This window comes from Triturus cristatus, chromosome 3_1 (genome assembly GCF_964204655.1).
Source record: "Triturus cristatus chromosome 3_1, aTriCri1.1, whole genome shotgun sequence".
Taxonomy (NCBI): Eukaryota; Metazoa; Chordata; class Amphibia; order Caudata; family Salamandridae; genus Triturus; species Triturus cristatus.
In genome coordinates this window covers 1101274003-1101301046 of record NC_140583.1, presented here as the reverse complement: position 1 = coordinate 1101301046, position 27044 = coordinate 1101274003, and positions in this window count along the sequence as shown.

Here is a 27044-nt window from a genome sequence, read left to right as displayed (position 1 = left end):
GCTGTTATTACGTGAATTAATACCCAGGTTTAGCATGCCGATTTCTCTTGAGTCAGATAGAGGAATCCACTTCAACAATGAAATGATGAAGCTGATCTGCACAGCATTACAGATTGAATAAAGATTACACTGCAGTTATAGATTGGAAGCCTCTGTCATTGTTGAACAGATAAACTGTATAATCAAGTCTACATTGGTCAAGGTCTGTATATCAACCTCTCTGAAATAGCCAGATGCTCTAGCTTTGGTGTTGACAAGTATCCGGAGTACACCTGACAGGAAGACAAGGTTATCCCCCTATGAAATACTGATAGGCAGAGCAATGAGATTACCTGCCTTTTCTGCTAATGCTCTTTTAAATAACATTGATAATATTATAGAATATTTTATCGCATAGGACTGGACAACGTTGTTCATTCTGTCTCTCATCCGGTCTCAGCTGCCACACAAGACCTGCATCAAGAATAGTACCACAACCTCAATCCTGGTGATGAGGTCATGATCAAGATGTACCTTCAAAAGACTTGCCTAGAACCCAGATGGAAAGGCCCCATGCAGGTGATCCTCACTACACATGCTGATGTTAATTGTGCTGGAGTCCCAAGTTGGATTCATGCCTTGCACACCAAAAGAGTGAGCAATCCAGAAGAGGTGCCATTGGTCTATGTTCCTGAACTGTGAGCCTTGGTTGTTGCACCGCCAATCGAGAGGTCACTCAGACCAACACCACCAGTGTCAGTTTAGCCAATCGAAGGGGTGAATATCAGTTGACGGAAAGTCAAGTGCAAGTACCTGAAGTACCTCTCACAGATATTGAGCACATGAATGTTCATACTTTGTGAACATCTCTATGACTGTTACATTGGAAGATTTGTGCAACGTGACAACATTTTAGAAGAACACAGAGTAGGATTTAGGATTGTCTGGTTAGAAGCTCGACCGCTGAAAAAAAAGATTATCTGCACTAAAGAAGCTCCGTACTAAAACTTTCTACAAGCTATTGAACTAAGTGCTTTGGACTGACTCAGAGAATGTTCTGCATTAGGAATAAGTGTAAATATATCATGGGTTAAATTTTCGCAATAATAGTAATAATGATCACTATAATACTAATAGGATTTTACCGAGCAACAGAGTCAGAGCCTAAAGCCAAGAACATTACTAATTCACTTATTTAAAATATTAGGGAAGGCCCCTTTAGTTACTCCTTCATAAGTTATAAGAAGAAAGATTATTCTACTAATATTTATTCTATGTTAGTGCAAGAATACACTAACACCATGGATGCAAATGATTGTTTCGTATGCACACACTTACCTACGTCAGTTTCAGAAGTTACCTCTTAAAACATGCCTTCATCTCATGCTATTTCTTGTAGCATTCTATTGTCATTAGTTTATAGGCAAGGATATTTTGAGTATTTCTGTTCTAATCATGATCTAATACGCGCGCAGACAGCAAAGCAAGCCTAAGTGTTTTAACTACTTTTAATCATGTTTTACAGCATATTTTAATCTACGGAACCTTTCCTTTTAAAAATCTATTGAGCTCAGCACTTTTCACTTTGTTCCCCTACCTGGCTCTCCACTGACCGCGCTGCAAACCGCACTGCTCCCTGGTCCGTTTGCGTGGAGAGAGTATTCGGCAACAACTTTCCTTACTTCTGGGCAGGAGACTGCGGGGGCGGAGTCATACCCACATATTTAAAACACATGCCAGACTCTCCACGCAGCGGACGCGTGCAGTGGGCACGCCAAAGGCAAGCCTGTCTGCACCCGTCCGCATCCGACAGGGCCAGGGAGCACAACCCCTGTCCGTGCCCCGACAACTATAAGATCTTATAGCCCCCAGTCTCTCCACAATCTAAGAGAAAAGGCAACTTGGCAACTGTCTACACTCCTTGAATGTCTCAGAAGGTCATGTTAATTGTCCCCACTGTGTTTTAAATCTTTGTCCATCTATCGAAGTCCGGATCCCTCCTGGAAAACATTCTACACTAAAGATGTTTTTACTGAACTGCAGATCACTTCCTAAACATGCCACTAAAATCGCCATGTTACTGGAGGAACAAAACTCTGATGCCCTCTTCCTGCCAAAAACCAGGTTCAACAATGAGTCTGATCCAGTCCTCACTCAAACTCTCCCTCACGGCTACCTTATACAATGAGTGGATCGTAAGAATGGTGGAGGGGGGTCATAGCAATCATTTTTAAAGACCGGTTCAAATGTCGCATCACCACAGACATTCTACCGTACTGCGAGAGTCTCGCCTTCTCCATAGACTTCTCACCCACTACTACCTTTTCTGGTCTATTAATATATCGCCCACCTGGGACCCAAGGACAATTCCTCAACACCCTCCCTGTGACTGTTGCCAATTTAGCCAGCCCCCCGTCCAACTTCACAGTAGTAGGTGATCTCAATATGCACTTAGACATCCCCTCCTATCAAATCGCGACAGAGCTGACTGTGAATCCCTCCACAATTCAGCTAAAACAGAGAGTACTTGAACCAACCCACATTAAAGGTCATTTACTTGATCCCATATTCAGTAATTGTAACAAACTTACAATAGGAGCACCATCTCCGCTACCCTGGTCAGATCACTTCCTGATACCTTTGTCTTGGGAAATCACTGGCCTTACTTTCTCCTCCAATTCAGTTTGCTGCATGGAACATAACTGTTCTCAGCTTCCTATAGAACAATGAATTTCAGTTCTGGAAGCCACCAGGCCAGCCAGTGATCCAAATCCCATCTCGGCCAATGGTAAATTTAACAACTGGATCCAAAGCTCTTTAGATGTCGTACTTCCCAAGAGACCCACTCACTAAAAAAGTAGGCCAAGGATCTCCCCATGGTACTCTCCGAAGTTACGGGAACTCAAACAAATCTGCAAAAGGTTAGAGAGGAAGTGGAGAAAAAACTATGCAGAATCCAGCAAATTAAAATATAGGGAGGCAATAAAAACCTATAAAATCCGAATTAAAGCTGCACAAGCTTCCTTCTATGAGGAAAAAATTAAGCTAGCCTCTAACTCCCCCAAGGAAATCTTCCTGATTGCTAAAACCCTTTCAAAACTGCCCCAGAAACAACCAACCATGGACGGTGTCCATGCCTGCTGCAACAACTTGGCTGAGTTTTTCTATCAGAAAATACAAAACATATACTCAACCTTCCCATCCACTCACAACCAGCAAAACCTGGCTCCTATTACTGTTCAAGTGTATGGTACCCAAACAGTACTGGAGCTTATTCCCCCCACTGTACCTTGTAACACTAGACAGCATTATGGCTCAGGTAAAATCTGGCTCCCCAAGAGACCCTGCTCCTCTGCGTACTCTGACCTCAGTCATTGGGAACATCCTTCCAGTAGTCCTTGATCTGGTCAATGCCTCCATTTCCTATGGAGTAGTTCCTCCTGCATGGAAATGCGCAATGGTGAAGGCTCTTCTAAAAAAAACGAACATTGACCATGATAACTTGGGAATTATCACCCTATTTCCCTCCTCCTAAGGCTGAGTAAGATCTTGGAGAGGCACATCAACTCAGTTCTGGTAGAGTTTTTAGAATCCAACAATTTACTTCACCCTTCACAGACCGGCTTCCGTCCCCAACACGGGACTGAAACTGCCCTATTAGCAGTAACTGAGGAGTCCAGGATGATTTTGGATCAAGGGGGCACTGCAGCGATCATTCTCCTGGACCTCAGTGCTGCATTTGACACCATCAACCACGACATACTGGTCCTCAGACTCAGGAGTCTGGGAGTGACAGGTGACAGGTGACAGGTGGTGCCATCACTTGGATGCAGTCTTTCTTAGGAGATCGATCATTCCAGGTCTTTGAAGGAGACGTCGTATCCAAACATTTGTCCCTCAGTTGTGGTGTGCCTCAGGGATCTTTCCTGAGCCCCACACTATTTAATATCTATATGAGTCCTTTGGCAGAGATTGTCCGTCCATTTGGCATAAAAATCCTTACCTACGCTGATGACACACAGCTCGGGGTGGCATTAATCAATCCCGAGAAGTCATCCAGCGACCTAGGAAGCTACCTAGAAGAGGTAGCCAAATGGATGGAACTCTCTTGCCTAAAACTCAATGGGGACAAGACGGAGCTCATGCTGCTCTGTAATTCACCATCTTTCAATTCCGAGCTGCTTTGTCCCTATTGTCTTGGCCCTGCCCCAGAACCTAAAAACCAGATCAAAAGCCTTGGCATTTTGCTGGACTGCTCCCTGGGCTTTAATTACCAGGCGGCAAAACTATCGGCCACCTGTTATGGCCTGCTGAGGATGCTACACAAAATACTCCCTCTCGTCCCATTTCAGGCAAAAATAATTATGATCCAGGCTCTCATTCTATCTCGCCTGGACTTTGGGAATGCCCTTTGTTTAGGAGCCCCTCAATCCACTACATACAAGCTCCAGATCATCCAAAACTGCGCAGATCGCCTGCTCCTCCAGACCCCTTACCGGCAATCTGAAGAACCTGCACTGAGGAGCCTTCAATGGCTGCCTGTCAGGGAGAGAATCCAATTTAAAGCTATGTGTATTGCACATAAGTCCTTTTGGAGGAATGGTCCAGCAATCAGCCGATCTACGATCATTCAATAGTAACCAAGCAGAAACCTCAGTTCGGCGTCCTCCTCTCTCGCCTTACTCCCAAGAATAAAGAGAGCTAGATGTGATGGTCGCTCCTTTACTAACAACTCCACAGACTATGGAACACTCCCCCCCCATATACGAGCGGAGCCTAACCTGCTGCCCTTCCGTAAACTCTTAAAAACCTGGCTCTTTAACAAATGCATTTAATTATTGGACCTATCGCGCTATACAAATGTTTTTTCAAATTTCATTTCATACTTTCCAGTGTACCATTAATAAAAAACATGAATGTACACTCGCAAACAAAGGAGATGGACACAGCTTGGTTTTATTTCTTTCATCATAGACCCATATATTGTGTGAAGGCTTACAAAAACAATTTAACCTGTTTAATGCAACCAATAGGGAAGGCTTACATAATGGGTTTAGTAGAAAGGTACAGTAACATGACATGAGCTACTTGCAAAAAGGGCAATATTTTAGAGCATGCTTACATGAAGGAAGAAAATGAGTTTAGAAAGAAGATGGTTTGACCTAAACTGAGACTTGATAGTCAACGCAAAGAGGACATGTGCGCTGTACAGAAGAAAGACCACCCAAAAGGACTAGAAAATATGCAGAGATTAATAACTGCGAACACACATTCTAATTAACAGGAGGAATGTGGCTAATCTTAGAAGAAGAACAAAGCGCTATTCCTGGGGTTTATTACATTTTTCGACAGAATGCTTGCTGCTTACTGCCGGTTGACGGGGAGCATATATGTGATGCAGGCATACTAATTCTAAAGATGTACTGTGTTGGGATCTTAGATATATTAACATTAACACCTGCACATAGACAGAAATGCAATATAAAAAGAGGAACTGGGCTAGTAGGAGACATATTTGGAAGTGTCATTCTACCTGTAGTTGTCATCTTGAATGGCAAACAGAATATAAGTTGTCAATAGTTGTCAACAAAACGGCAACTAGTACATCCAGAGGTTTGCTTGTAATTAATGCAGAACTAATTGCTAGACGGATCAACTTGCCTTAGACAGTTTGCTCACAGAAAGGGGTGGAGTCTGCAAAAAGTTTAAAGTAACTAAATTGCTGTACATACATACCTGATAGGAGTAGGATAATAAAAGGCCTCACAAAGAACATCTCAGGTTTAGAACCTGCATTATGTCAACTGGAAACACCAAGTTTGTTTGAAAATTTTGAAAAGGGAGTTGCCACAATTGGAAATTGGATTTCAACAGCAGGGAAAGGTATATTGAAGGCTAAATTAATGCCAATAGTAATAGTGAAACTGTGTCTAATATCTATTTATGCACTAATCTTGTTATGTTGATAGATACTTAGAAAACGAGAGAAAAGGTTGGAAAAAATGGTATGAGAAGGATTTGGATTTGAGAGGCATTATGAATGAAGATTACATCAACGCATTTAAATTTAGGAGCTTGAAAAGAAAAGACAAGGCTCAACTGAGGATGAAAGTGCACTCTAAATTAGACTCACATTAGAAACCTAGATATGTGATGATTGATAAAACCATCAGATGGGTGATCGTTGAAACTTTCTGCATAAATTTAACCTCACAATAATTCAGAAATATGCCTTAATGTTAATGTAGATAATGCATGTCAATATAGTGGTTAGAGAAAATGCACCTTTAATAAATGTGCCAAAAAGAAAATGCTAATTATTTCTGCAGAAAGCTCCCATTTATATTATTCTCTCACTGTTAGGCCTCCATATTTCTCTTTATTCTTTACTGTCCCTTTAACAAAAAAGATCAGTTTTTTGTAAATGCTGATCTAATGTTCCAATTGAACTGCAGAGCTTGACATCTAGAAATGTGCTGTTTTGGGGCAAAATGTATTTCTAACCTTCCTCACACCATATGATTCCATCGTATTTTGAATAGTCTCTCTGCCACATGCTTATAATGAACAAGTATATTAATGAAAGAAAATGATTGCTATAATTTTTGAATTCCATGATCTAACTAGGACATGCTAGATATTGATGTTTCATTTTATAGAGCCGTCCATGTTAAGCAATGGGGCACTGAAAAGCTAACTGAGTAGGTTAGCAAAGGTTCTCATGAGAACCTTCCGACATGTATCTGTTTGTAATACGTTGTAGCCGCATTCAAATAACAACATGTCGACATGGACGTTACCATAAGAATCAAGGAAGAAGACGATAGACTATCAGAAGATTCTTCTTCATTGGCTAGAAATTAATTAAAGACCTGTTTTTGCAGTGATGATCTTTTTTTCCTGATACTTTTAAGGAGTCTTACTCCATGCTGATCATTTCCTTCTACCTGTCTTAGCGGTTGCTACTGCAACTACCGGGGAACTCGGCTGAGTTTCCAGAACTGCTCTTAATGGGGAGCCTGCTTTCTTACAACTATTAGCTTAATGCTCTGCACCCTTGCTCTTTTCCAAAGGAACTCTTTATGGGTTCTTGCTAGGATAGGTTAGGTCCTTTAGATTATGATACAGACTAATATTTTATGGAGCACACTGTTATTTTGTTTGCTTTTTCTAACCAAATTTTCTCTATATTTCTGTTCACAGACTTATACGACTAGCTTGAAAAGAAGACAAAAATACAGACTCATCTCTTAATGAGAAATAAAGCTTTTAAAACCTCATCAAATCTCCCATCATTGGCCAAACATTAAGCAATCAATCAGGGGTTTATTAAGCGCGCTACTCATCCGTGAGGGTCTCAAGGCGCTGGCGGGTTGGGGGGGTTGCAGCTCCGTTATCAGAAGAGCCAGGTCTTGAGGGCCTTTATGAAGGAGTTCAGGGAGGGGCGAGTCTGATGTCTGCCAGGTTTTGGCCGCGATGTGAGAGAAGGATCTTCCACCTGCTCTGGCTCTGCAGATGCGTGAGGTTTCGGCCAATGCGAGGTTGGAAGATCGGAGGTTTATTTTGGGTAGGTGGAAGTTGATTCTGTTGTTGACCTATGTGGGTCCGGTGTTGTGCAGGCATTTGTAGGTGTGGCTGTGGATCTTGAAGGTGACTCTTTTCTTCACTGGGAGCCAGTGGAGCATCTGGAGGTGTTGGCTGATGTGTTTGTGCCGAGGGATCCTGAGGATGAGTCGGGCAGCGGTATTCTGTATCGTCTGGAGTTTTCGGAGTAGGGACTTGTTCATGCCGGCATATGGTGCGTTTCCATAGTCCAGTCTGCTGGTGATGAGTGCGTGGGTGACTGTCTTCCTTGACTCCAGGGGGATTCATTTGAAGGTCTTTCGGAGGATGCAGAGGGTGGTGATGCATCTGGAGGTGACGCTGTTGATCTATTGGTTCATGGTGAGGGATGAGTCGAGTACGATGCAGAGGTTTTTGGCATGGTCCGAGGGGGTTGGTGAGCTTCCGAGGGCTGTCGGCCACCAGGTGTTGTCCCATGCTGAAGGGGTGGCTCTGAGTATGAGGACTTCTGTCTTTTCGGAGTTGAGTTTGAGGCAGGTGTTGGTCATCCAGGTGGTGACTTCCTGCATTCCGTTCTGGAAGTTGAGTTTGGTGGTGGTGGGGTCTTTGTTGAGGGAGAGGATGAGCTGGGTGTCGTTGGCGTATGAGATGATTTTGAGGCCGTGCTGTCAGATGATGGCAGCGAGGGGAGCCTTGTAGATGTTAAAGAGGGTCGGGCTCAGCGATGATCCCTGTGGTACTCTGCAGGTGATTTCTGTGGGATCAGAGAGGAAGGGTGGCAGTCTAATTCTTTGGTTTCTTCTGGTGAGGAATGATCGGATCCAGTCTAGGGCTGTTCCTTGTATGCCGGCGTTGTGTAGTCTGGCGACAAGTGTGCGGTGGGAGACGGTATCAAAGGCTGCTGATAGGTCAAGTAGGATGAGGGCTGCGGAGTGGCCTTCGTCCAGGAGGGTGCGGATGTCATCTGTGGCAGCGAGTAGGGCAGTTTCGGTGTTGGGATTGCTTCAGAATCCAGATTGGGATGGGTTGAGGATGGCCTTGTCTTCGATGAATCGTGTCAGTTCCTTGCTGACTGTTTTCTCTGCGACTTTGGCTGCGTAGGGGAGGAGCGAGATGGGTTGGTAGTTCTTGAGGTTGGTGGGGTCAGCTGTCAGCTTCTTGAGCAGGGGCCTGACTTCTGCGCGTTTCCAGTCATCTGGGAAAGTTCCTGTTTCAAGGGTGGTGTTGATGGTGCATTGTAGTTCGGGTGCTATGGCGGTGGCGGCTCTGTGGTAGATGTGTGGGGAGCAAGGGTTGGTGGGGGCCCCTAAGTGGATGCCTTTCATGGTTGTAGCGGTGTCTTCAACTGTGATCAGCGTCCAGGTGGAGATGGTGGGCTGGTCGGTGCATCTGGGCGGCGGGCCAGCTGTGGCATCAGGTGGAAGGTCGATGAAGTTGTAGTAGAGGTTTTTGATCTTGAGGTGGAAGTATGTCCCAAGCTTGTCGCAGAGGTCTTGGGACAGGGTGATGTCTGTGGATTTGCTGCGAGGGTTGGTGAATTCCTGGATGAAAGTGAAGAGTTCCTTGGAGTTGGTGGAGTTTGCGAGGATTTTGGTGTGGATGAAGGCCCTCTTGGTGGATCTGATTTGTTTGTGGTAGTCGCTCATGGCCTCCTTGTAGGTGGCTTGGTTTTTGGGTGTCTTGGTGTTTCATAAGTTCTTTTTTAGGTGTCGGCAGGTGTGTCTGGCTTGTTGGAGGTTGGTGGTGAACAAGGCAGCTTTCGTGGTGCGCTGTTTGTCAGGGTTGCATAGAGGGCGAGCTCATCTGCGCATTTGGAGATCCAGGTGTGGAGTTCTCTGGCTGCAATGTTGGCGTCGGGTGCCAAGGTGTGGTTGATCTGGATGAGGGTGGAGTTGAGTTGGTCGTCAGTGACCTTGCTCCAGTTTCTTCGTGGAGGGCGTGGGGCTGGTTTGAGTGCCCTGGGTTTTTTGACGGTGAAATGTACACAGTAGTTGCCAGTCCATGGGGGTTGTGTAATGTGGCTGAAACAAATGCTGTTGCCTGCTGCGAAGATGGGGTTGAGGGTGCGTTCTGCCCTGTGGGCCGGTGTGGGGTCGAGTTGTTTGAGTCCATGTCCTGCCCTGTGGGCCAGTGTGGAGACGAGTTGTTTAAGTCCGAAGTTGGCAAGGTTTTCATGAAGGGTGGTGGAGTTGGGGTTGCTGGTGTTGTTGAGGTGGAAGTTCAGGTCTCTGATGAGTATGTAGTTCATTGTGGCGATGGCGTGGAATGAGATGAGGTCGGTGACGGTGGAGGCAAAGGGAGCCCGGGGGCTGGGGGGTCTGTAGACAAGGGTTCCCCGGAGCATGGAGTTGGGGCTGGTCTGGAACTGGCAGTGCAGGTGTTCGGCGGAGGGGAAGGTTTCACTGGAGGTGGTGAGCTGGAGGGTGTTCTTGTGGGTGATGGCGAGGCCCCCTCCCTGTTGGTTGGGGCTGTCCTTCCTCTAGATCTTGTATCCATCCGGGATGGTGGTGTTGATGTCGGGGGCTGAGGTGGCGTTGGTCCAGGTCTCCATGAAGAACACGATGTCGGGCGATAGGGAGTCGAGCAGATTCCAGATCTCCACGGCGTGTTTGTGTACGGAGCGAACATTGAGGAGGATGCATCTTAGGAAGTCACCGGTGTTGGTGCCTATGGTGTTGGAGGTCGGGGTGATGGTAGTGAAGGTCTAGTGGCAGTGGAGGCAAGAGAACTGTCCTTGGGTCGTGTTGGGCGTGGCCTGTTGGCAGTTGCTGAGTCTTCCAGTGTTGAATGCGTGCAGGGCAGCTGTGTTGTATCGCTGTGTGGGACGAGATGCAGGGTCCCTGGTGCTGTTTGCGGTCGGGTCGGGTCGGGTCGCTGACAGGTGCTGACAGGCTTGCCTTAGGCGCGCCTTTGGCGTGCCAGCGGCACGTCCGCTGTGCGACATCGCAGCGGCCGCCATTTAGTAGGGTTGGGGAGGAACGAACAGCTGGGAGGCAGGCAAACAGGTGGGGGGAGGGGCCGCAGGGGCAGGAAGGAGGGGAGGAGCGGAGCAGGCAGGGAGTCAGGGAACAAGTAAACAGAAAATAAACTGAGAAATTACAGAGCAAAAAAGGAAGAACAATAAGGCAGTACAATATAATTCAATCAAGAACCATATAGTCACAATGCAATAATACAGTGACAGTACCGTGAAATGGGAACAGCTGACTCGAGGCGAGCAGTCAGGCAGGGACGGGCACACACGGAGGATACCTCCAGCAGGCTCGAACACCTCACAGGAGGGGCTGGAGTCTCAATGGCTGAGCCGGAGGAGCTGAGCTGCTGGGGACGGAGTAAGCCTGAGACCAAGGTCGTAGGTCTTACTCGCGCTCCCCTGCAGCGGCCGCCATTCAGTAAATGCTGTAAGTTGATGATTGTTTTAGAAACATATTTGGGTTGTGCTCCATTCTAACATGTTGGCAAGGTTTTATCGACCTGAGAAGAAATTGGAGAGAAAAACTGGAGTTTCACTGAGTAATTTTGAGGTGGAGCTGTTTATAAAACTTTTATGAGATTTCCTTGCTAGCAAAACCTACGTTTTTTCTATCAGAAGAGGAACTGTGTATATGTTATTCGAGAAGTCTGACAGAGAGATTGTTAGACCACAAATCTATCCCATTATTGCTACCATTCCTCAAAAATATTACATGCCCAATGGCAAAGTAGTTATATATTAAATTGAGACATGAAATCTTGCCCACCAATAGTTTTTGCATGAGGTGGCACAAGAAATGCTGCTCTAGTAATAAGTGCTCAGCATGTAGAATTGAGATCAAAATGGTACATCACTTGCTTTTTTTGCAATGCATATAACGCTCTATGTAAGAATTGGATTACGCTAGTGTGTCGTCTCCTAGGGGTCAGACAATGTGAAAAAGCACTGGCAGTTTTAAGAACTAGTAACGATCGAGTAATTGCCTAAAGCGGAGCAAGATTTTTAACCTCTGCTTGTGTAATGAGGAAGACAATTTTGTTACGCAATATAGTGTGGGTTTGAATGGGCTCAATAAATCGATTGCATACGTTACAGAACTTTTTTATGTGTAATACGTTAGAAGGAACTTTGTATTTGGATGGAGTAATGACGAAAAGTTGGTTTTACATTTTTTTTTTGTTATTTGTTGTTTATTTGATTTCACATTTGATGACAACTGTATGCAATTAGTTCAAATGTTTTATTTAAATGTGTGTTTTTCAGGATGTTGTGTCTGTAATAAACAATTGAATTGTAATATAAATTCTGCCCAGGCATAGTTTAAACACCTTCTGGTGGGACAGAGACTTTCTCATAGGGGATACTTGGTGACTGGCTGTAATCTTTCTCTTTGGAAACTGGTGGGGCACTTTCAGTGCTTAACCTGAGCAGGTGGGGCCAATCACAGTCATTTTGGGGGACTGGCACTTCCTTTTCCACATCATTTACCCTGAGTAAGAGAGGGGGGAAAACACACCATGTGAAAAGAGTAAGGAAGGGAAAGACAGAAGAACCATCACAAAGGAAGGAAGCAGTAACCTTTAGTTGATTAAATAAGCATGAGGTGGATTTAAGACTGTATAGCTTTGCTTTTCGGTGTGCCAACACTTAATACCACTGCAGAGCTTCGGGCACCAACACTCATTCTTTTACAAATTAAGCACTGGGCACTTTACCTATTCCTTGAAAATGTAGTGAAATCTCAGACTGAGTCTATGTCCTTCATCAGATCTTCTTGCAGGATAACATCCAATACATGTCCCTGAATCAGACAAATTGGTCAGGAGATCAAATGTATAAATTGATGCTTCTTTGTTATCTGGAAATGTCAAAGTTTAGATGAAAGTTAGGCCGACCCACGTTCCTGTGGCTGAGAGCTTCTCCTCCACTCTCTACTGTCCAAACATTTTGGTCACCCAACAGAGACATTTGACACCACGCCTTCATTTCTGTGCAGTAGAATAGAAAAATACACACACACTCAAAGGCAACACCCCCCCACACACAGACACCCAACCGTATACACGTATGCATGTGCACCCCACACACAGCTCTCACACTTACAATTCTAACTTCACCTATGCTTTTATATATGCAGATGACCAAAAGTAAATGATTCAACTTTAAAACAATTTAAGAACAATGCCTATGGTGCACTCAGTCTTCACACAGATTGCGTTTGTCTGGTTCAGTCTTACTTCACTTACATCATGAGACCTCAACTGGTGCCCTTAATGTGTCATGTACATGTATTCCCATCCCACGAGCCATTCAGTCAGACTTTAACATCAATACGAAGACCAGTGAAGTTGTTATAGTGCATGCTACACATGCCCACTCATGCACACACATGACTCAGTCAACCTTCTCCACTGCTCTGAGAGTAGGTGTGCTTCTCAAAGTGTGTGTTACACATGCCCACACATGGTTCAGTGAGAAGTTACCATTATTAGGAGAACCAGCACAGTACCCAGAGTGCATGCTGCACATATCCCTACCCCACTCTCTCACAGGGTTCAGTGAGACTTTACTATCACTGTGAGGATTGATCCAATTCCCTTAGTGCATGCTCTATACATGGGCACACACACACACACACACACAAAACATAACATACCTATACTTATGAGGACCAGCCATTGACCATAATGAAGTGTGTAATTATTATTCTAACTCCACGTGCAGTAGAGTAGGTTATAAAGCACACAAAAGGAAGTCTAACTGCACGTTTAGGTTTTTGATGCACGCCCTCAAAGTGCCTAAACACATTACCTGGACCAGTCATCATAATTAAGACTCCCTGTTTTCCGTTTTTACTGATTTTTACATATAAATACAGACAGAAAACCATTCATTTTCTTGTCTGTATTTATTTTTAAATGTGGATAAAAACAGACATTGGGTGCTTTTTGAGTGATTCTAAATATACTTTGACATGACTGTCAGGCCAATAACTGTGTGGATTCACAGGTAAGGGGTTTAAAAAAGAAAGGAATTTTATTAAAGAGGCTTAAACTGCCGTAGCAATGCACAAGGTTGATACTGAAATGTGCATATTTTCATGTAAGTGCATTGATTTATCTTCGGCATTTGTTCAGATCCCTGAAACCTGGCAAGCATTCAAGCATGACTGCATATTTATTGGTTAAATAAATGTGGAAATATACCAGTTTCAGCTTTACTTTTTTTTAAAAACCCATAATAAATATGGATAAATACAGATAAAGCTGACAAAAAATAAATATGGATAAATACAGACGGAAATGACTAAAAAATAAATACCATAAAACCGGGAGCCCTAATCATAATGCACCGGTCCTCACAAAGATGGTGCTTGTCTGGTGCTGTCAATATTAACTCACACTATGAAGACCGAGCCAGTCCCCACAGTGTGGGTTATACATGTCCACATACACACACTCACACACACACACACACACACACACACACACACTGATTAGTTGTTATTACAAATAATTCAGATTTCCTCCTGCTTTAGGTTATGCTCACAATACATCACTGCGTGAATCTATTTGGAATTCTTGCTCCTTTTTTTCTGACTTATTTATTATGTAGTGATATTTAGCAGGGAGGCACCCTTGACTCATTTTGGTGGGATGCAACATATCTTAAATACAACATTCAGAAGGCATATGCATCCCAAAAGCATGGGCATAATAATAATAATAAATGTCTATCTATGTAGAAATGTTCCAGTGATAAGGCACGTCCCTTTAAACTACTGGGGCTATCAAGCACAAGTGTTTGAAGTTATCACAACACATGCTTTGCGAAACAATCAAAATGCAGTTATAGAAATTACAGGGCGAATTGTATTGTCCTTAGAGGAGATAAGCCAGGGTATAATTAAAGGGTATGATTAAACGATAGCAGCTCAAAGGAGAACAGATGTTTTAAGAGCCGCGCATTTAAATAAAATCTTAGAATTCACACAAGGTCTGTTAAAAAAAACAAAAGTAATCATTTAACACAATGCCATTACACATTCTGCAATCAAGTTAGAGTCTAGAAGTTCAATATTTACTTGCAGAGAGGTAGGTATGTGCTATCATGATCAAAATCAGAGGTTACACTAAATCAACAGAAAGTTTGCTTCCTCTGTAGGAGAAGGGCATAATTTGGGCATGACTCACACGGAAAAAAGAGCCAGATAAAAACACCTAAGACAGGCATTGGAGAGTAAGCGTCGTGTAAGACGAGAAGAGCACGCCAGCCTCAGTACAGCAACAACGCTGGCCCGGCTGTCAAATACTGTCCATTTTGCTATTTGCACCTCAATGCGAATTCTGTCCAATTCAGTCACCACGTCCATTAATTGCAACTCCCCTTAAGCCTTTGCTTCACCACTTCAGACATTTCGAAAGCCCCCCAAAAAGTATGGCCCTGTAAAGCTGACAGCCCCAGGCGGATGTGTACGTGCACCTTGTCGAGTTGCTAACTCTTTCAAAAATTCACTTGTAATCAATTACCACCCATCCACTCTACTCTCACTCTACCTCAGCATCCGTCCAAGATACATCTGGCAAAATGGGACCGTTGGCTTTATAACCCCAGAAGCTATTTGCCATAAAAGGTCGCTCCTGCCAGTTTCTCTGACCTCGTCACCCGTGCCAAATTTCTTTTAATCATGGCCATTGTACAATTCAGTGCATGCTTCTCTGACCGCCGAACTGCCTAAGCTGCTGTCCATCTTCTTTACCCCACCGGGGTCCAACTGGGGCAGAAAATAGGCCTGGGAACCAAGATAAAATTCGACCCATTAGTGAATTAGTGTCCCATATTTGCCAATTGTGACAGTTTTAAACTACACTTTTCTGTAAGTGCTTTGAGGGGCGTGCAAGACTGCATAGATTTGACCTATCTGCTCGTGATGTTTATTTTAATATCATGGAAATCAACAGTAAAAATCAGCCCAGCAGACCATAAAACAGGCCGACACACAGCCCAAAAACACTGGCCTGTCAGACCTCCCTTCTGCACTGCCTGATTGCCTTATAGGCAGGTCCACTGGAATTGTGCGATTGTGCTGCAATTTACGCATCATTATAGATTTGCCGCATTTGCTACATAATCCATCATCTGCCCCATAAACTGCAGATTTTAACAAAAAAATGCTTGCAGCTCAAACGGTGCAAAAGTTTCTAAAAGTGCAGTGACATGTTGCCATGCACTGAAAGGACCTTTTTAAAGAAAGACTGGTCACCGTTCTGTTGCGTATAGCTTTATTTGGGTATTGAAATGGTGCTAATGAGGTGCAACCATTGCCCAGACAATGTTATTGAGTTTAAAAAAGACGAAATAATGAAGTAGTACTATTACAAAATGTGATGCATTATGTTGCATAATTTGACCTTTCTTGCCACATAATTTTCTCAGCCCTGCGTATTTCCAATGGCCCTGCCCATAGGCCAGTCTGACTGAACTCTTTGCACAGATTTGTCCCAGTATGATATTGTAGTGGATACTGCAGAAACAGCCAACAAACTGCGAATTCATATGAATTGGGGTTGTGTGCCAAGCTGCCTCTAGTGTCAACCAATGGAATCTTGACCACTCTAAATGGGATAAGGCATCTGCAACGCTCATCCAATCGTGCAATATGCCTCACTTTAAGCATCAAATGACTCTTCAGGCACAGCAGTACCAGCTCTGTCACTAGACACAGCACCCACCCATCATTCACATATATTCTGTGGGTCGCCTTCCCTTCTGCCACATTGTCAATCACAAAAGTCCCTTTTCTATTCTGTTGCTTGTCCGTCCAAAGTCTGATCGGCAACGCCACTGGGAAGAGCTACAAGAATGCAATGCTGTCTTTGATCTCTCAATGCCTCTGGCAACTTTTCCACCCACCAGCATCTTCTCCAATAAAGTCCAAAACCACCTGACCATGATGCATCAGCGAGTATTTCCATCAACCATCTCACTAGGGCATCAATGGTCACACCAGTATATTTTTCCAAGAATCTGAGCAAAACCAACAAATGATGTCTATTCCTGTCCATGATGCATAACGCGTTGAGGTTTGGATTTCCCACACGTGGCAAATGCCCTCTGCCAGCATAATGCTTTACCCAGAGCCATCACTTTGTGACCTAATGCCTGCTGCAACATCTTCAAGTCACACTTCAACTTTCCTACCACTGTCTGAAGCAGTTGTCTCAAATTCTGTATTTCCTTTCCTGCAGCACAAGGACCTCATGGCTCTTGAGTCAAGCTCAGTGCTCAGAAATGTATAACTGTGGCTGTCCCTTCTGTTTTTTCTGGTACCAATGACACTCTGAAGTCCCTCACTACATGCTCGGGCAGTCGTTTGCACCCTTCTTCATTACTTGGCTTTCAAACCACCAAAAGAATTGTCGAGGTAGTGCAGCTCCCGCTCTGACTGAGCTGCTGTTCTTACCAAGAACTCGAAAACAGTACTGAAAGGGGGCGTGGCTTGGACGGCAATGGGATTAGACGCCTGAATCCAGCGCTCCGCCACACCTGGGAGCGAGCAACAAAAAGAACACGCTAGAGCCGATCTTTTTAAGGAAAGGAGCACACCGAAAGTCATCGGAGACACCAAGGAAGAGAGTGATCCGGACACACGATCCCAACCCCAACAGCGAAAGCGAGAAAAGTACGGAGAAGAGGATCTCCCGGAGCGTAGGGGAAGAAACCAAGATGGTGCCCACAAGTGAGACCCTCCACCGCTGCCAGATCTGATGCTGAGTGTGCCCCAAAAAAAAAAACGATCACCTGAGGATCAGCCGCTGGCTTACGTAAGGTTAATGCTGGAGACCTCCCGTGGAGAACACCGTGCCATCGGTAACGATAGCAGGAGACTCTGGTGGTGGAGAACACTCGCTCACTTGCAGAACGGAACGAAACTGAAACTGCTGAAGAGGGGCCGCCATCTTGGGTCTGTATATTCTGGGAAACAACCCGTGTGGAAAGATCTAGCTGGTGGAGGAGAAGATTTCACTAGGAAGATTGCAACAGAGGACCAGCCCTTTGTAAACACGCCCTTTCACAAATGCGGGGAAGACCCACGGCAGCTATTGACAACGCAACCTCCAAAGATAGCTGTAATCACAAAACGAAAGTAACGATTAGTGCGAGTCGCCATTACAGTTTAGGGAGGAAGCTCAGCGCTAATCAAACCTGTGAGTACAGCATAAGAGAAGCATAAGAGAAGCACCCCCAGCGCCACGCAGCGATAAATGAGGGCAACTCCAAACGAAGCGTCGACACAGCCTGACCGGGCATAGAGCTAAAGCAAGCGAAACACACCGGCAATTGACGCGCAAACTACAGAGGGAGTAAAGACCGCAAAAAAAACATTCGCAGCCACTCGCACATGACAAAGAGGCGCAAATTACAACAAAGGATCGGAAAGTCGAACCAGACATTTCGGGGGTGGCCAATTCACGAGGTCTCAAAATTCCAACATATAAGAGAAGCGAAAAGGAGATGATTAATGCACAACATGAGTAGGATGTACATAACTCAGTGGGGTGCATAACGGGGACGTAAAACAAGCGTTTAGCTAGATGAAGGCTAACAAGGAGACAAGACGGTAAAATCAAACCCCACCAGCCCCACTAACAAACCATACAAAACATACAGTCATTCCAAATAAGATTTAAGCTGGCAGCGATCACGGACAACACTGTGCCCAGTACGGAGCACTGAAGAATAATATCCATCTACCTATAACTGTGCAACAAGTGAGATGGCCAACACACGCTGCTCAGGCAGGTTAACCCAGTAACAAAGGAGATCTTGTGTTGAAAAGGGCAAGCACAGCCTACAAGGGTAGCAACCACTAACAGCTTTACGCCACCTGCACAGCAACTCTATACTAAGGTCGGAGGACAACAAGAGTCACCAAAATTTTATGCGTCAAGGTGAGGGCACAGGAAACTAACCATAGAGCGTAAAGTGAGAGGCAGGCTCAGCCTACAGCAAGAGAGAAGAGGGTTATCAAGCATGGCTGGCACCGAAGGGAGAATTACGCAGCAGCCAAAAAAGAACAAGAGCGACCCTTTGACTCCCCTATCAAACTAAAGAATGACATCAACACCACACTCAACATGATCCTGAAAAAACTGGCGGATGTCTACGACTTAGCAAAATCGACTAAACAAATGACGGATGCTATACAGCTGGAATTGGCCGCAGTCAGAGCTGGCATCCATGCGGCGAACAACAGACTAACGGAAGTATAGCAGAGGGTGAAGGATATAGAAGATGGTGAACAAAAGGCAAACAAGACTTTGTTAGAACTATCCAAAACCATTGCAATACTTCACATACAAACAGCAGAACTAGATGATCGCAACAGGAGAGGGAACATCAGAACACTTCGGATCGCCGAAGGAGAGGAAGAGAAAAGCGGGTCGTGCATCGCCTTTATACAAGACATGATCCCAAAAATTACTAACATTAAGTTTGACCTTCCTTTCGAGATAGGCAAGGCCTACAGAGTACCAGCCTTCAAAACCTCAAATAAGACGATCCCACGTCCCAATATATGCAAGCCTCTCCGATTACAAAACAAGGAAGCCATCTTCGCAGTGGCCAGGAAAAACCAGAATATACAGTGGAATTGCCCAAAAATAATCCTCACCCAAGACTACTCCAAACCCACAGTGGACTTAACCCCTTCGGTGCTCATGACGGAATGGTTCCGTCATGACCCACGGTTGAGCTGTGCTCATGACGGAACCATTCCGTCATGACCACGCCCGCGCAAGATTCCGCCAGCACAGCGGCGGAATCTGCGCAGCATCGAAGGGGTTAAGGAAAGGATTTCTGGCACAGCGAGACAAATTAAGGAAGGAAAACATCATCTTCTCATTCATAGGTCCTACAAAGTTCAGAATCACCGACAAAGGCATAACACACGTCTTTGAAGACCCCAAAGAACTGACAAGATACCTACAAGGTCCCACACAGTAGGAAATGGAATTCTCTCAAGCAAGCACGAGCAAGAGAAGAGCCTCACCAGATCTAAGAGTGGAATGACGGACTGTATGGACTCTCAAAACTGGCTATGCGGCCATGCTCTGAATCTTGGACCTACCGCTAATTTAAGACGCACGACCTACCTCAAGCAGGACCATATACTCACATTATCTACCTCCAATGGCCAAACGGCTGAGCCTACCTCAAGAAAGAAACCTGAAACTTGGTTCTCAAAACCGCCCGTTTGGGAAGAATGGAAGTCCTCGGGGCTGCGGCTTCAACAAAGCACGCTAACAAATCAAACCAAATTGATGAGACAAGAAGTTATATACGAGAACACTATAATCAAGTCAAGTCAAGTCAAGAAAGTCTTTATTGCGAATATTTCATCATAAAAGACATGCTAAAACATCGATACAAGTTAAAAACATACAAACATATGTTGCACCAATATACATAAAATCCTATAAATAAGTTTTCACTTTTAAAAACACCAATATTAAGAAAAGTATTAAATGTACAAAAATTGCAGTGACTTTATATATTTAAAACTAATGTCATAACAGACTATACAATGTTAAGTACAAAATATTTAGGGACTAAAGCTCTGGCTACGTAAGAGCCATGCCCAACTTAAATACTTGGCCACACCAATAATCACAAAACTTGAAGTATCAGATTTCAGTATTCTGCTAGCAATAGATGCTGTTCTAACTCCAAGTTTGCGACAGACAGGGGGTAACCACAACCTTCTTGGGCGAATTTACTCCGGGCAGACGTAGAGGAAATGATCTATAGTTTCTGTCATATCCTCACAATGGGGACATTTATCGTTACCCGGGGTAGACCAACTTTTAGTGAAGGAACGTAGTGGTAGGGTGCCTACTCTAAATTGATGGTAGAGCTTCCTGTCCTGCAGTTTTGTGATTATATCCCAATAATCCTCAAGATAGGGGTCGTCTTTATTGGTCAAGTATAGTATTGTCAGAGGACCTCCGGTCATAGAGGCAAAACGCTTGTCTTTGACCCACTGCCAGTATCTGTCCCTAAAGATCTTTTTCTGAGGAAAAACAGCCATCTCGGGATTAGACCACAACTCACCCATTCCATATCGGTCAGGATAGCTTTAATTTCGAACAACCAACTGATTCTGTGGGAACCCCCAAGGTTTTTAACTTCAATCAAAGCGTTAGCGTAAGAGGACAGCTCAGGTGTTGTCCACAGACGTCGCCAAAACGCCAGTGGCCTAAACCGCACCATGTCCTCAATAGGGTGACATCCCAAATCAAATAGAAGGGGTATGTGTGGGGAAGATTGTGGTAACCCTATTGCAGACCTGAGAAATTTATTTTGAGCCACTCTCAGGGGATTCAAATTCCCAAACCCCCACAGTTCAGCACCATACATGACCGCTGGTAGGATTTTGGACTATAATCACTAATATTCTTTTTAAGAAAATTTTTAAGAACATTTTTACAGGAATGTATAAGTGTGAATGTAGTAACCAGGAGTGTACACCTGTATTGATCTATAGGGGACTATAGCATGCTAGACAATATATGCATATGCAGAAGCAATTAGGCTGGGGGAAGTAACTATATAGATGCTCTGGCGTACAGGACTGTAGTGTTCAAGGGGATGGTGGAGCAGGACCTTTGCTATCGCACGTCCAGAATTCTATGTGTAGGAACCGGGGGGTGGGGAGGTGGGGGGGTTTTGGGGTGGGGTTTAGTGTTTTTTATGTCATGTTAGGTATGTATGTCAGGCACACAAGCTTTTTTTCTACCCACTGCACTCTATCCTCTTTAAACCTTTCTATCTACACTCTTGCACTCAAGGGAGGGAACAACATCAGGTCTTGGGAGGGAGCAGCGATGAGGGGCCAACGGGGAGCAGCACAGTTAGCATACACCCGATGTCTCAAAGGGGGGGGGGCTATACCGAACAGAAAGGAAAAACCTCTTTGGTTAAACAATCAATACCTAACATAACAAAATGGCAATAGATAATACGAAAACACTAACGTCCAACCTAAGGATAGTCTCCCTAAAGGTTAAAGGTCTCAACCACCCAGTTAAAAGAAAAAAAATACTAGACTACCTAGCTAAAACTAAAGCTGATATCTTCCTCCTACAGGAGACCAGATTATCCCTTGAAGATGCAGAACGGATTAGGGCGAGATGGGTGGGACAGATGGCCTGCTCTCCAGCCGTTGGAAAGAAACAGGGGGTGATCACTCTGATAAATAAGAACTCCAAAATAAATATAGAAGATCAACAAAGCGATGAGGAAGGGAGAACACTGTTGATGCATTTGAGAAGGGGGGAAGAAAACATCCACGTACTCAACATCTACGGGCCAAACGCGGATGATTTCGATTTCTGGGAAGGCATCTCCAAAATGTTAGAGACACTCCAACAAAATGACCTAACAGTGATGGCAAGTGATTTCAATATGGCATTGGATTACACTATAGACAGACAATAACAGTGCCACTCACTACCCCCGGGCGCACACAACGTTCTAAAAAATATAGGTACGAGGTTTAATCTTAAAGACACATGGCGGCTACAACACCCGGACACAAGAGATTACACTTTTTATTCCAACCCACACAACTCATACAGCAGAATAGACTACATACTGATCACAGGATCGCACACCCACTTAGTAGAACACACAGACATAGCCACGAGAACTGTCTCAGACCATTCCTGCATTAGCCTACTGCTGTGCGGGCGGCACAATGAAGATCACCCACGAAGATGGAGATTCAACAGTGATGTCTTGTCAGATCAGAGCAACAGAATCAAAATAGAGGAGGCCATTAAGGAGTACATTAGTTTTAATGACACTGCAGACACGTATCCTAAAACCATGTGGGACGCATTAAAAGCCACAATTAGGGGGACAATTATGGACATCAATGCCAAGATGAACAGAAACGCGAAGGCACAGTTAGGACAACTGGAGAAGGATATCCAAAGATTAGAGGCAACTCATATCTCAGACCCAAAGAACGCATGTGCACTTACAGAACTCACGAAGAAGAAATATACGAATTCAACAGAAATTTGAGCGAAAGAGCTGGTATGTGGATAAACAAATTTAAAGCAATAAAGCTATGCGAGGCTAACAAAGCGGGGAAGCTTCTGGCCTCTTACCTAAAACATAAACAAAAACAGCATACCATCTCATCAATCAAAGACTCACAAAATATCACACACACAAGACATAAAGAAATACTACGGACATTTAGTGAATTTTATCAAGACCTCTATAAAAAGGACCAAACGCTGGACGAAAACGGTTGCACCGAGTACCTAAACAGACTAAACCTCCCAAAGATAACACCAGAAGAAGCACATCCTCTAGGAAGGGAGATAAGCTCGACTGAAATCGAGATGGCAGTCAAGTCCCTTAAAGTAAACAAGGCACGCGGACCAGATGGATACACAGCCACCTTCTATAAGACTTTCATAACTCACTTACAACCCACTATGAAAAAAGTATTTAACCACTGTGAGGGGGCGGGGATTGTCTCACATACCATGTCCGAAGCTAATGTTATAGTTATTCCCAAGGAAGGCAAAAATACCCAGATGCCCCAAAATTACAGACCTATCTCTCTGATCAATGTTGATTGCAAGATATACGCAAAAATCCTGGCATCAAGACTTAAAAAGGTACTTCCACAACTGATAAGTAACACACAAGTTGGTTTCCTCAAGACACGCATGTCACACGATAACACCAGACTCCTATGCCATATACTAGATAGTGCAGCCAAGTCAGACAAACCAGCGGTGAACATCACACTAGACCCAGAGAAGGCGTTTGATAGGGTATCGTGGCACTTTCTAGAACAGTGCATGCAGACCTTCAACCTGGGGAACTCTTTCACGCGGAAAGTAATGGCACTATACAAAAAGAACACTGCTCGTATCGTAGTCAATGGGGCTGTCTCAGATCCCTTCACCTTGCAGCAAGGGACAAGGCAAGGTTGCCCCCTGTCCCCCTCTCTGTACCTACTAGCTCTAGAGCCTCTGATTAAGGACATCGAGGCCAATGAAGAGATGAAAGGGATCACCATCAATGAGGTCTCAATCAAACTAGCCGCATATGCGGATGACATTCTCGTAAACTCAACAGAGAGAAGTCAGAATGTAAACCACTCAATATACACACCACTAAAAACATACTGGGAGATTGGGGCCTTGCCTGGCAAACTAGTTTCATAAAATACCTGGGTATATACTTTGGGAATGACCTTAAAAACACACTGCATCAAAATGAAAAACTAATGCTGAACAAGATAAAGATGCTGTTGGAGGGCTGGTCACCCAAATTCATTACTTGGTGGGGGAGGATAGAGACAGTAAAGATGATGGTCACCCCAATGGTCAACTACCTGGCAAATATGCTCCCTCTAATACTCACAGAAGACTTCCATCGCAAAATAGATAAGATGCTGAATAATTTCATCTGGTGAGACAAAAAAGCAAGGATAAGCCTTAAAAAAGTAAGATTGGGGAAAAAACTGGGGGGGGCTAAACCTGGCGGATTTATTTTAAAACCCTCCAAACGGACTTCTTGGCTAAACAGGGGAGTTATTGGATCCTGCCCGTCCAGGAGTACACACCAGTATGGCTGAGATTAGAGAGTGCCATTCTAAACAACCTTGAACGCTTAGCCCTACTATAAACATATGCTAACAGCAAACCCAATACTTAAAAATATCAGAAACGCCCTACTGAAGGTAGACCAGAGGATGGAACACAGCATAAAAAACACAAAATGGGAATCTCTGTGGGCAAACAGTAAGATCAAATACAGGGGAAACCACTCTCTATGGACTCGTAGATGAAAAAAGGGATTTCCCACCCTATACAACTTGAAGAGGGAGGAAATCCCACCACTTACAATCTGCTAAAAATCAAGCATAGTTTACCAGACATAGAACTATATAATTTACTAAAAATCAAAACAGAACTGACAAAAGCGAGACTTTTTCCGATACCAAGCCGTCAATCATCCAATATATGTCCAACCTCAATAAAATAGGCCACCAGGTATCACACCTCTATAGACTCCTACGGCCCAGCTCAACCAAAGTTAACGAAAAGACACACAAATACTGGGAGTCCCAGCTTGGAGACACACTTAGCGAAAATGAGACCTAGATGCTGTGGTCCTCCCCCACACAAAGTAAAATATCCCCGGTACTAGCTCAGACAAAGTTCTGGACACTACACAAAATCTACTGGACCCAAGCACGCCTGTCGACCCTGGGATTAAACACTAATGGCCAGTGCTGGAATTGTAATAAGGGAAAGGGGGACCTGGCCCATCTCATATATTACTGTCCCAAAGTCAAAGCTTTTTGGTAGAAGATCTTCGCCTTTTTAAACAACATGCTAGGTTGTTCTCTTAAAACGGAGTTTGCCACCCTGGTAACTGCCTTTATTAGGACAGATGCAGACAAGACAGAGACCTACTTGATCTCCTACTAACCGCAGGTGTAAAAATGGTACTCAATAATTGGAAAGACACATCCAAGGCAACGCTTAAGGGATGGCTCAACTGGGTGACGTACCTCAGAGGAGCGGATACAGTGGCCCTACAACACTCACCGTGGAGACAGCCCGGCAGAAAAAATGTGGGCATCCCTGGACAAGTACCTATACCCATATGATCCGCCCTAAAAACCTAGTATAACTTCCGGATAACAACCCTCATTAGACAATAGCGAGCAAGCTGATTCTCCCTATATGAGATACCTTTTCTCTTTCTCTGCTCTGGTTCCCTTTCCCTGTACCTCTCTGTGCTTTCTATGACCCATTCGAGGACAGTGGGTGGGGGGCAGCCAGAATAGGCATTATACCACAACTTACACAGCCAATGTGGGCTGCCCTGTAACAAAAAACGACGGAGAGTGCATGTTACATGTTATATGTATACGATATGTTATATGTTATATGTCATATGTTGTGAGGGAAAAAGAACAAAATATTATTAAAAATCTACTGAAATTAAAAAAAAGAAAACAGTACTGAAAGGCTCAAAAAGGGTGTATACCAGGAAACAACGTATTAGCATTGCTTTATCCACAGATATCTGTCCTTGAAATTGCATACACAAAGCTGGAAATCGCCTGGGTGAGGCTGCAGTAGCTGAAGGTCGATTTGTTATCTAAGTTCTCCATTTCTGTCACCAGACCACATATGAGCACCAATTAAACTGTCATAGTAATTTTGTAATAAAGCATTAAGCACTCCTCTTAGTCATCGTAATCATTCATTGATTCACCTCCCACCCAAAAAAGTTGATACATTGGTCTGAATTCCCCTTTAGTTTTCTTCAGTATAAGCCCCAACTGGGAAATGACGAGAGTCAGACAAGGGATGTTATGGTGGACAGAGCTTTGCATTCTCTTCTATCTCACCTCATTCAACAGCTTTGACTGCACTACTTTTGTCCTTTACTAAGTGACAGTTCTGTGTGACTAAGGGCCATGACATGGTATATTAAAATCTTGATTGAAACAACCCTGCCTGCTCCTCTATCTTACTGTTTACTCTTGCAGCATGGACAACAAAAAGTTACACATAACACTGTTACACACACACTTGGAACATTCAGCACAGGAATGGTGACATAATCCTTTGTCAATACCCCTCCATGCACCTGTGCTGAGTTTGAGTTTCCTTCTCAGCCACTGGGTAGGACATCCAGTGAGGGGCACAAAGACCAGAGACAGACCAGTACCGAATTGAACTGAAGACCTCGGACTGTTCAACATCATCTACGGTAGCCACAATGGATCGTCAATTTCCCTCCATGATGTTTTTGTAAATGAGGGCCCTTCTGGTCCGAAATTCTTCATCATACCGCAGCTGAGGCAGCCCCCTGAAACTTGCATTAGCTCTGCCAATTCAATCTATATGTTTAAAGAAGCCGTACTGCTCTCTAGAAATTTCTTGGAAAATATACTGGTGTAAACTGTCAATACTACTATCCATGTGTCGATACTTGTGGTTGACTTACTAGATCCATATCCTCTGCTATAGATTCTTCTTTACATCTGGTCTCTATAAATGAGTTGAAAAATATCAATATATTCTATAGCTCATATGTTCGCCTTTGTATTAACAGTAAATGGACCCTGGGTCTTGGCAATGTGCATGTAAGGAAGCTGTATCTCTCACTTTATCTCCCCAAATAGGTCACACTTTAGTTTTCACCTCTCCCTGTTCCAGCTGTCATGCTTCACCTGTCTCCAGTGTCCAGCTTGCTGAAGCGGAGCAACAGAATATTCATTTCAGACCCTTGCAGGAAGCAAGCCAGGCCCAAATAAGCCCGTCCCAGCTGAGAAAAGAACCTGACATGTCTGCACAGGTGCCTGGTCTGGGGAGGAAGTGATGGACGGTGTTTGAAGAAGTGACGCAGAGACGCAGGCGTAAAATAGAGGCGCGAGAGGCAAGGAGTAGGGAGCGGACAACCGCAGCCCCTGCCC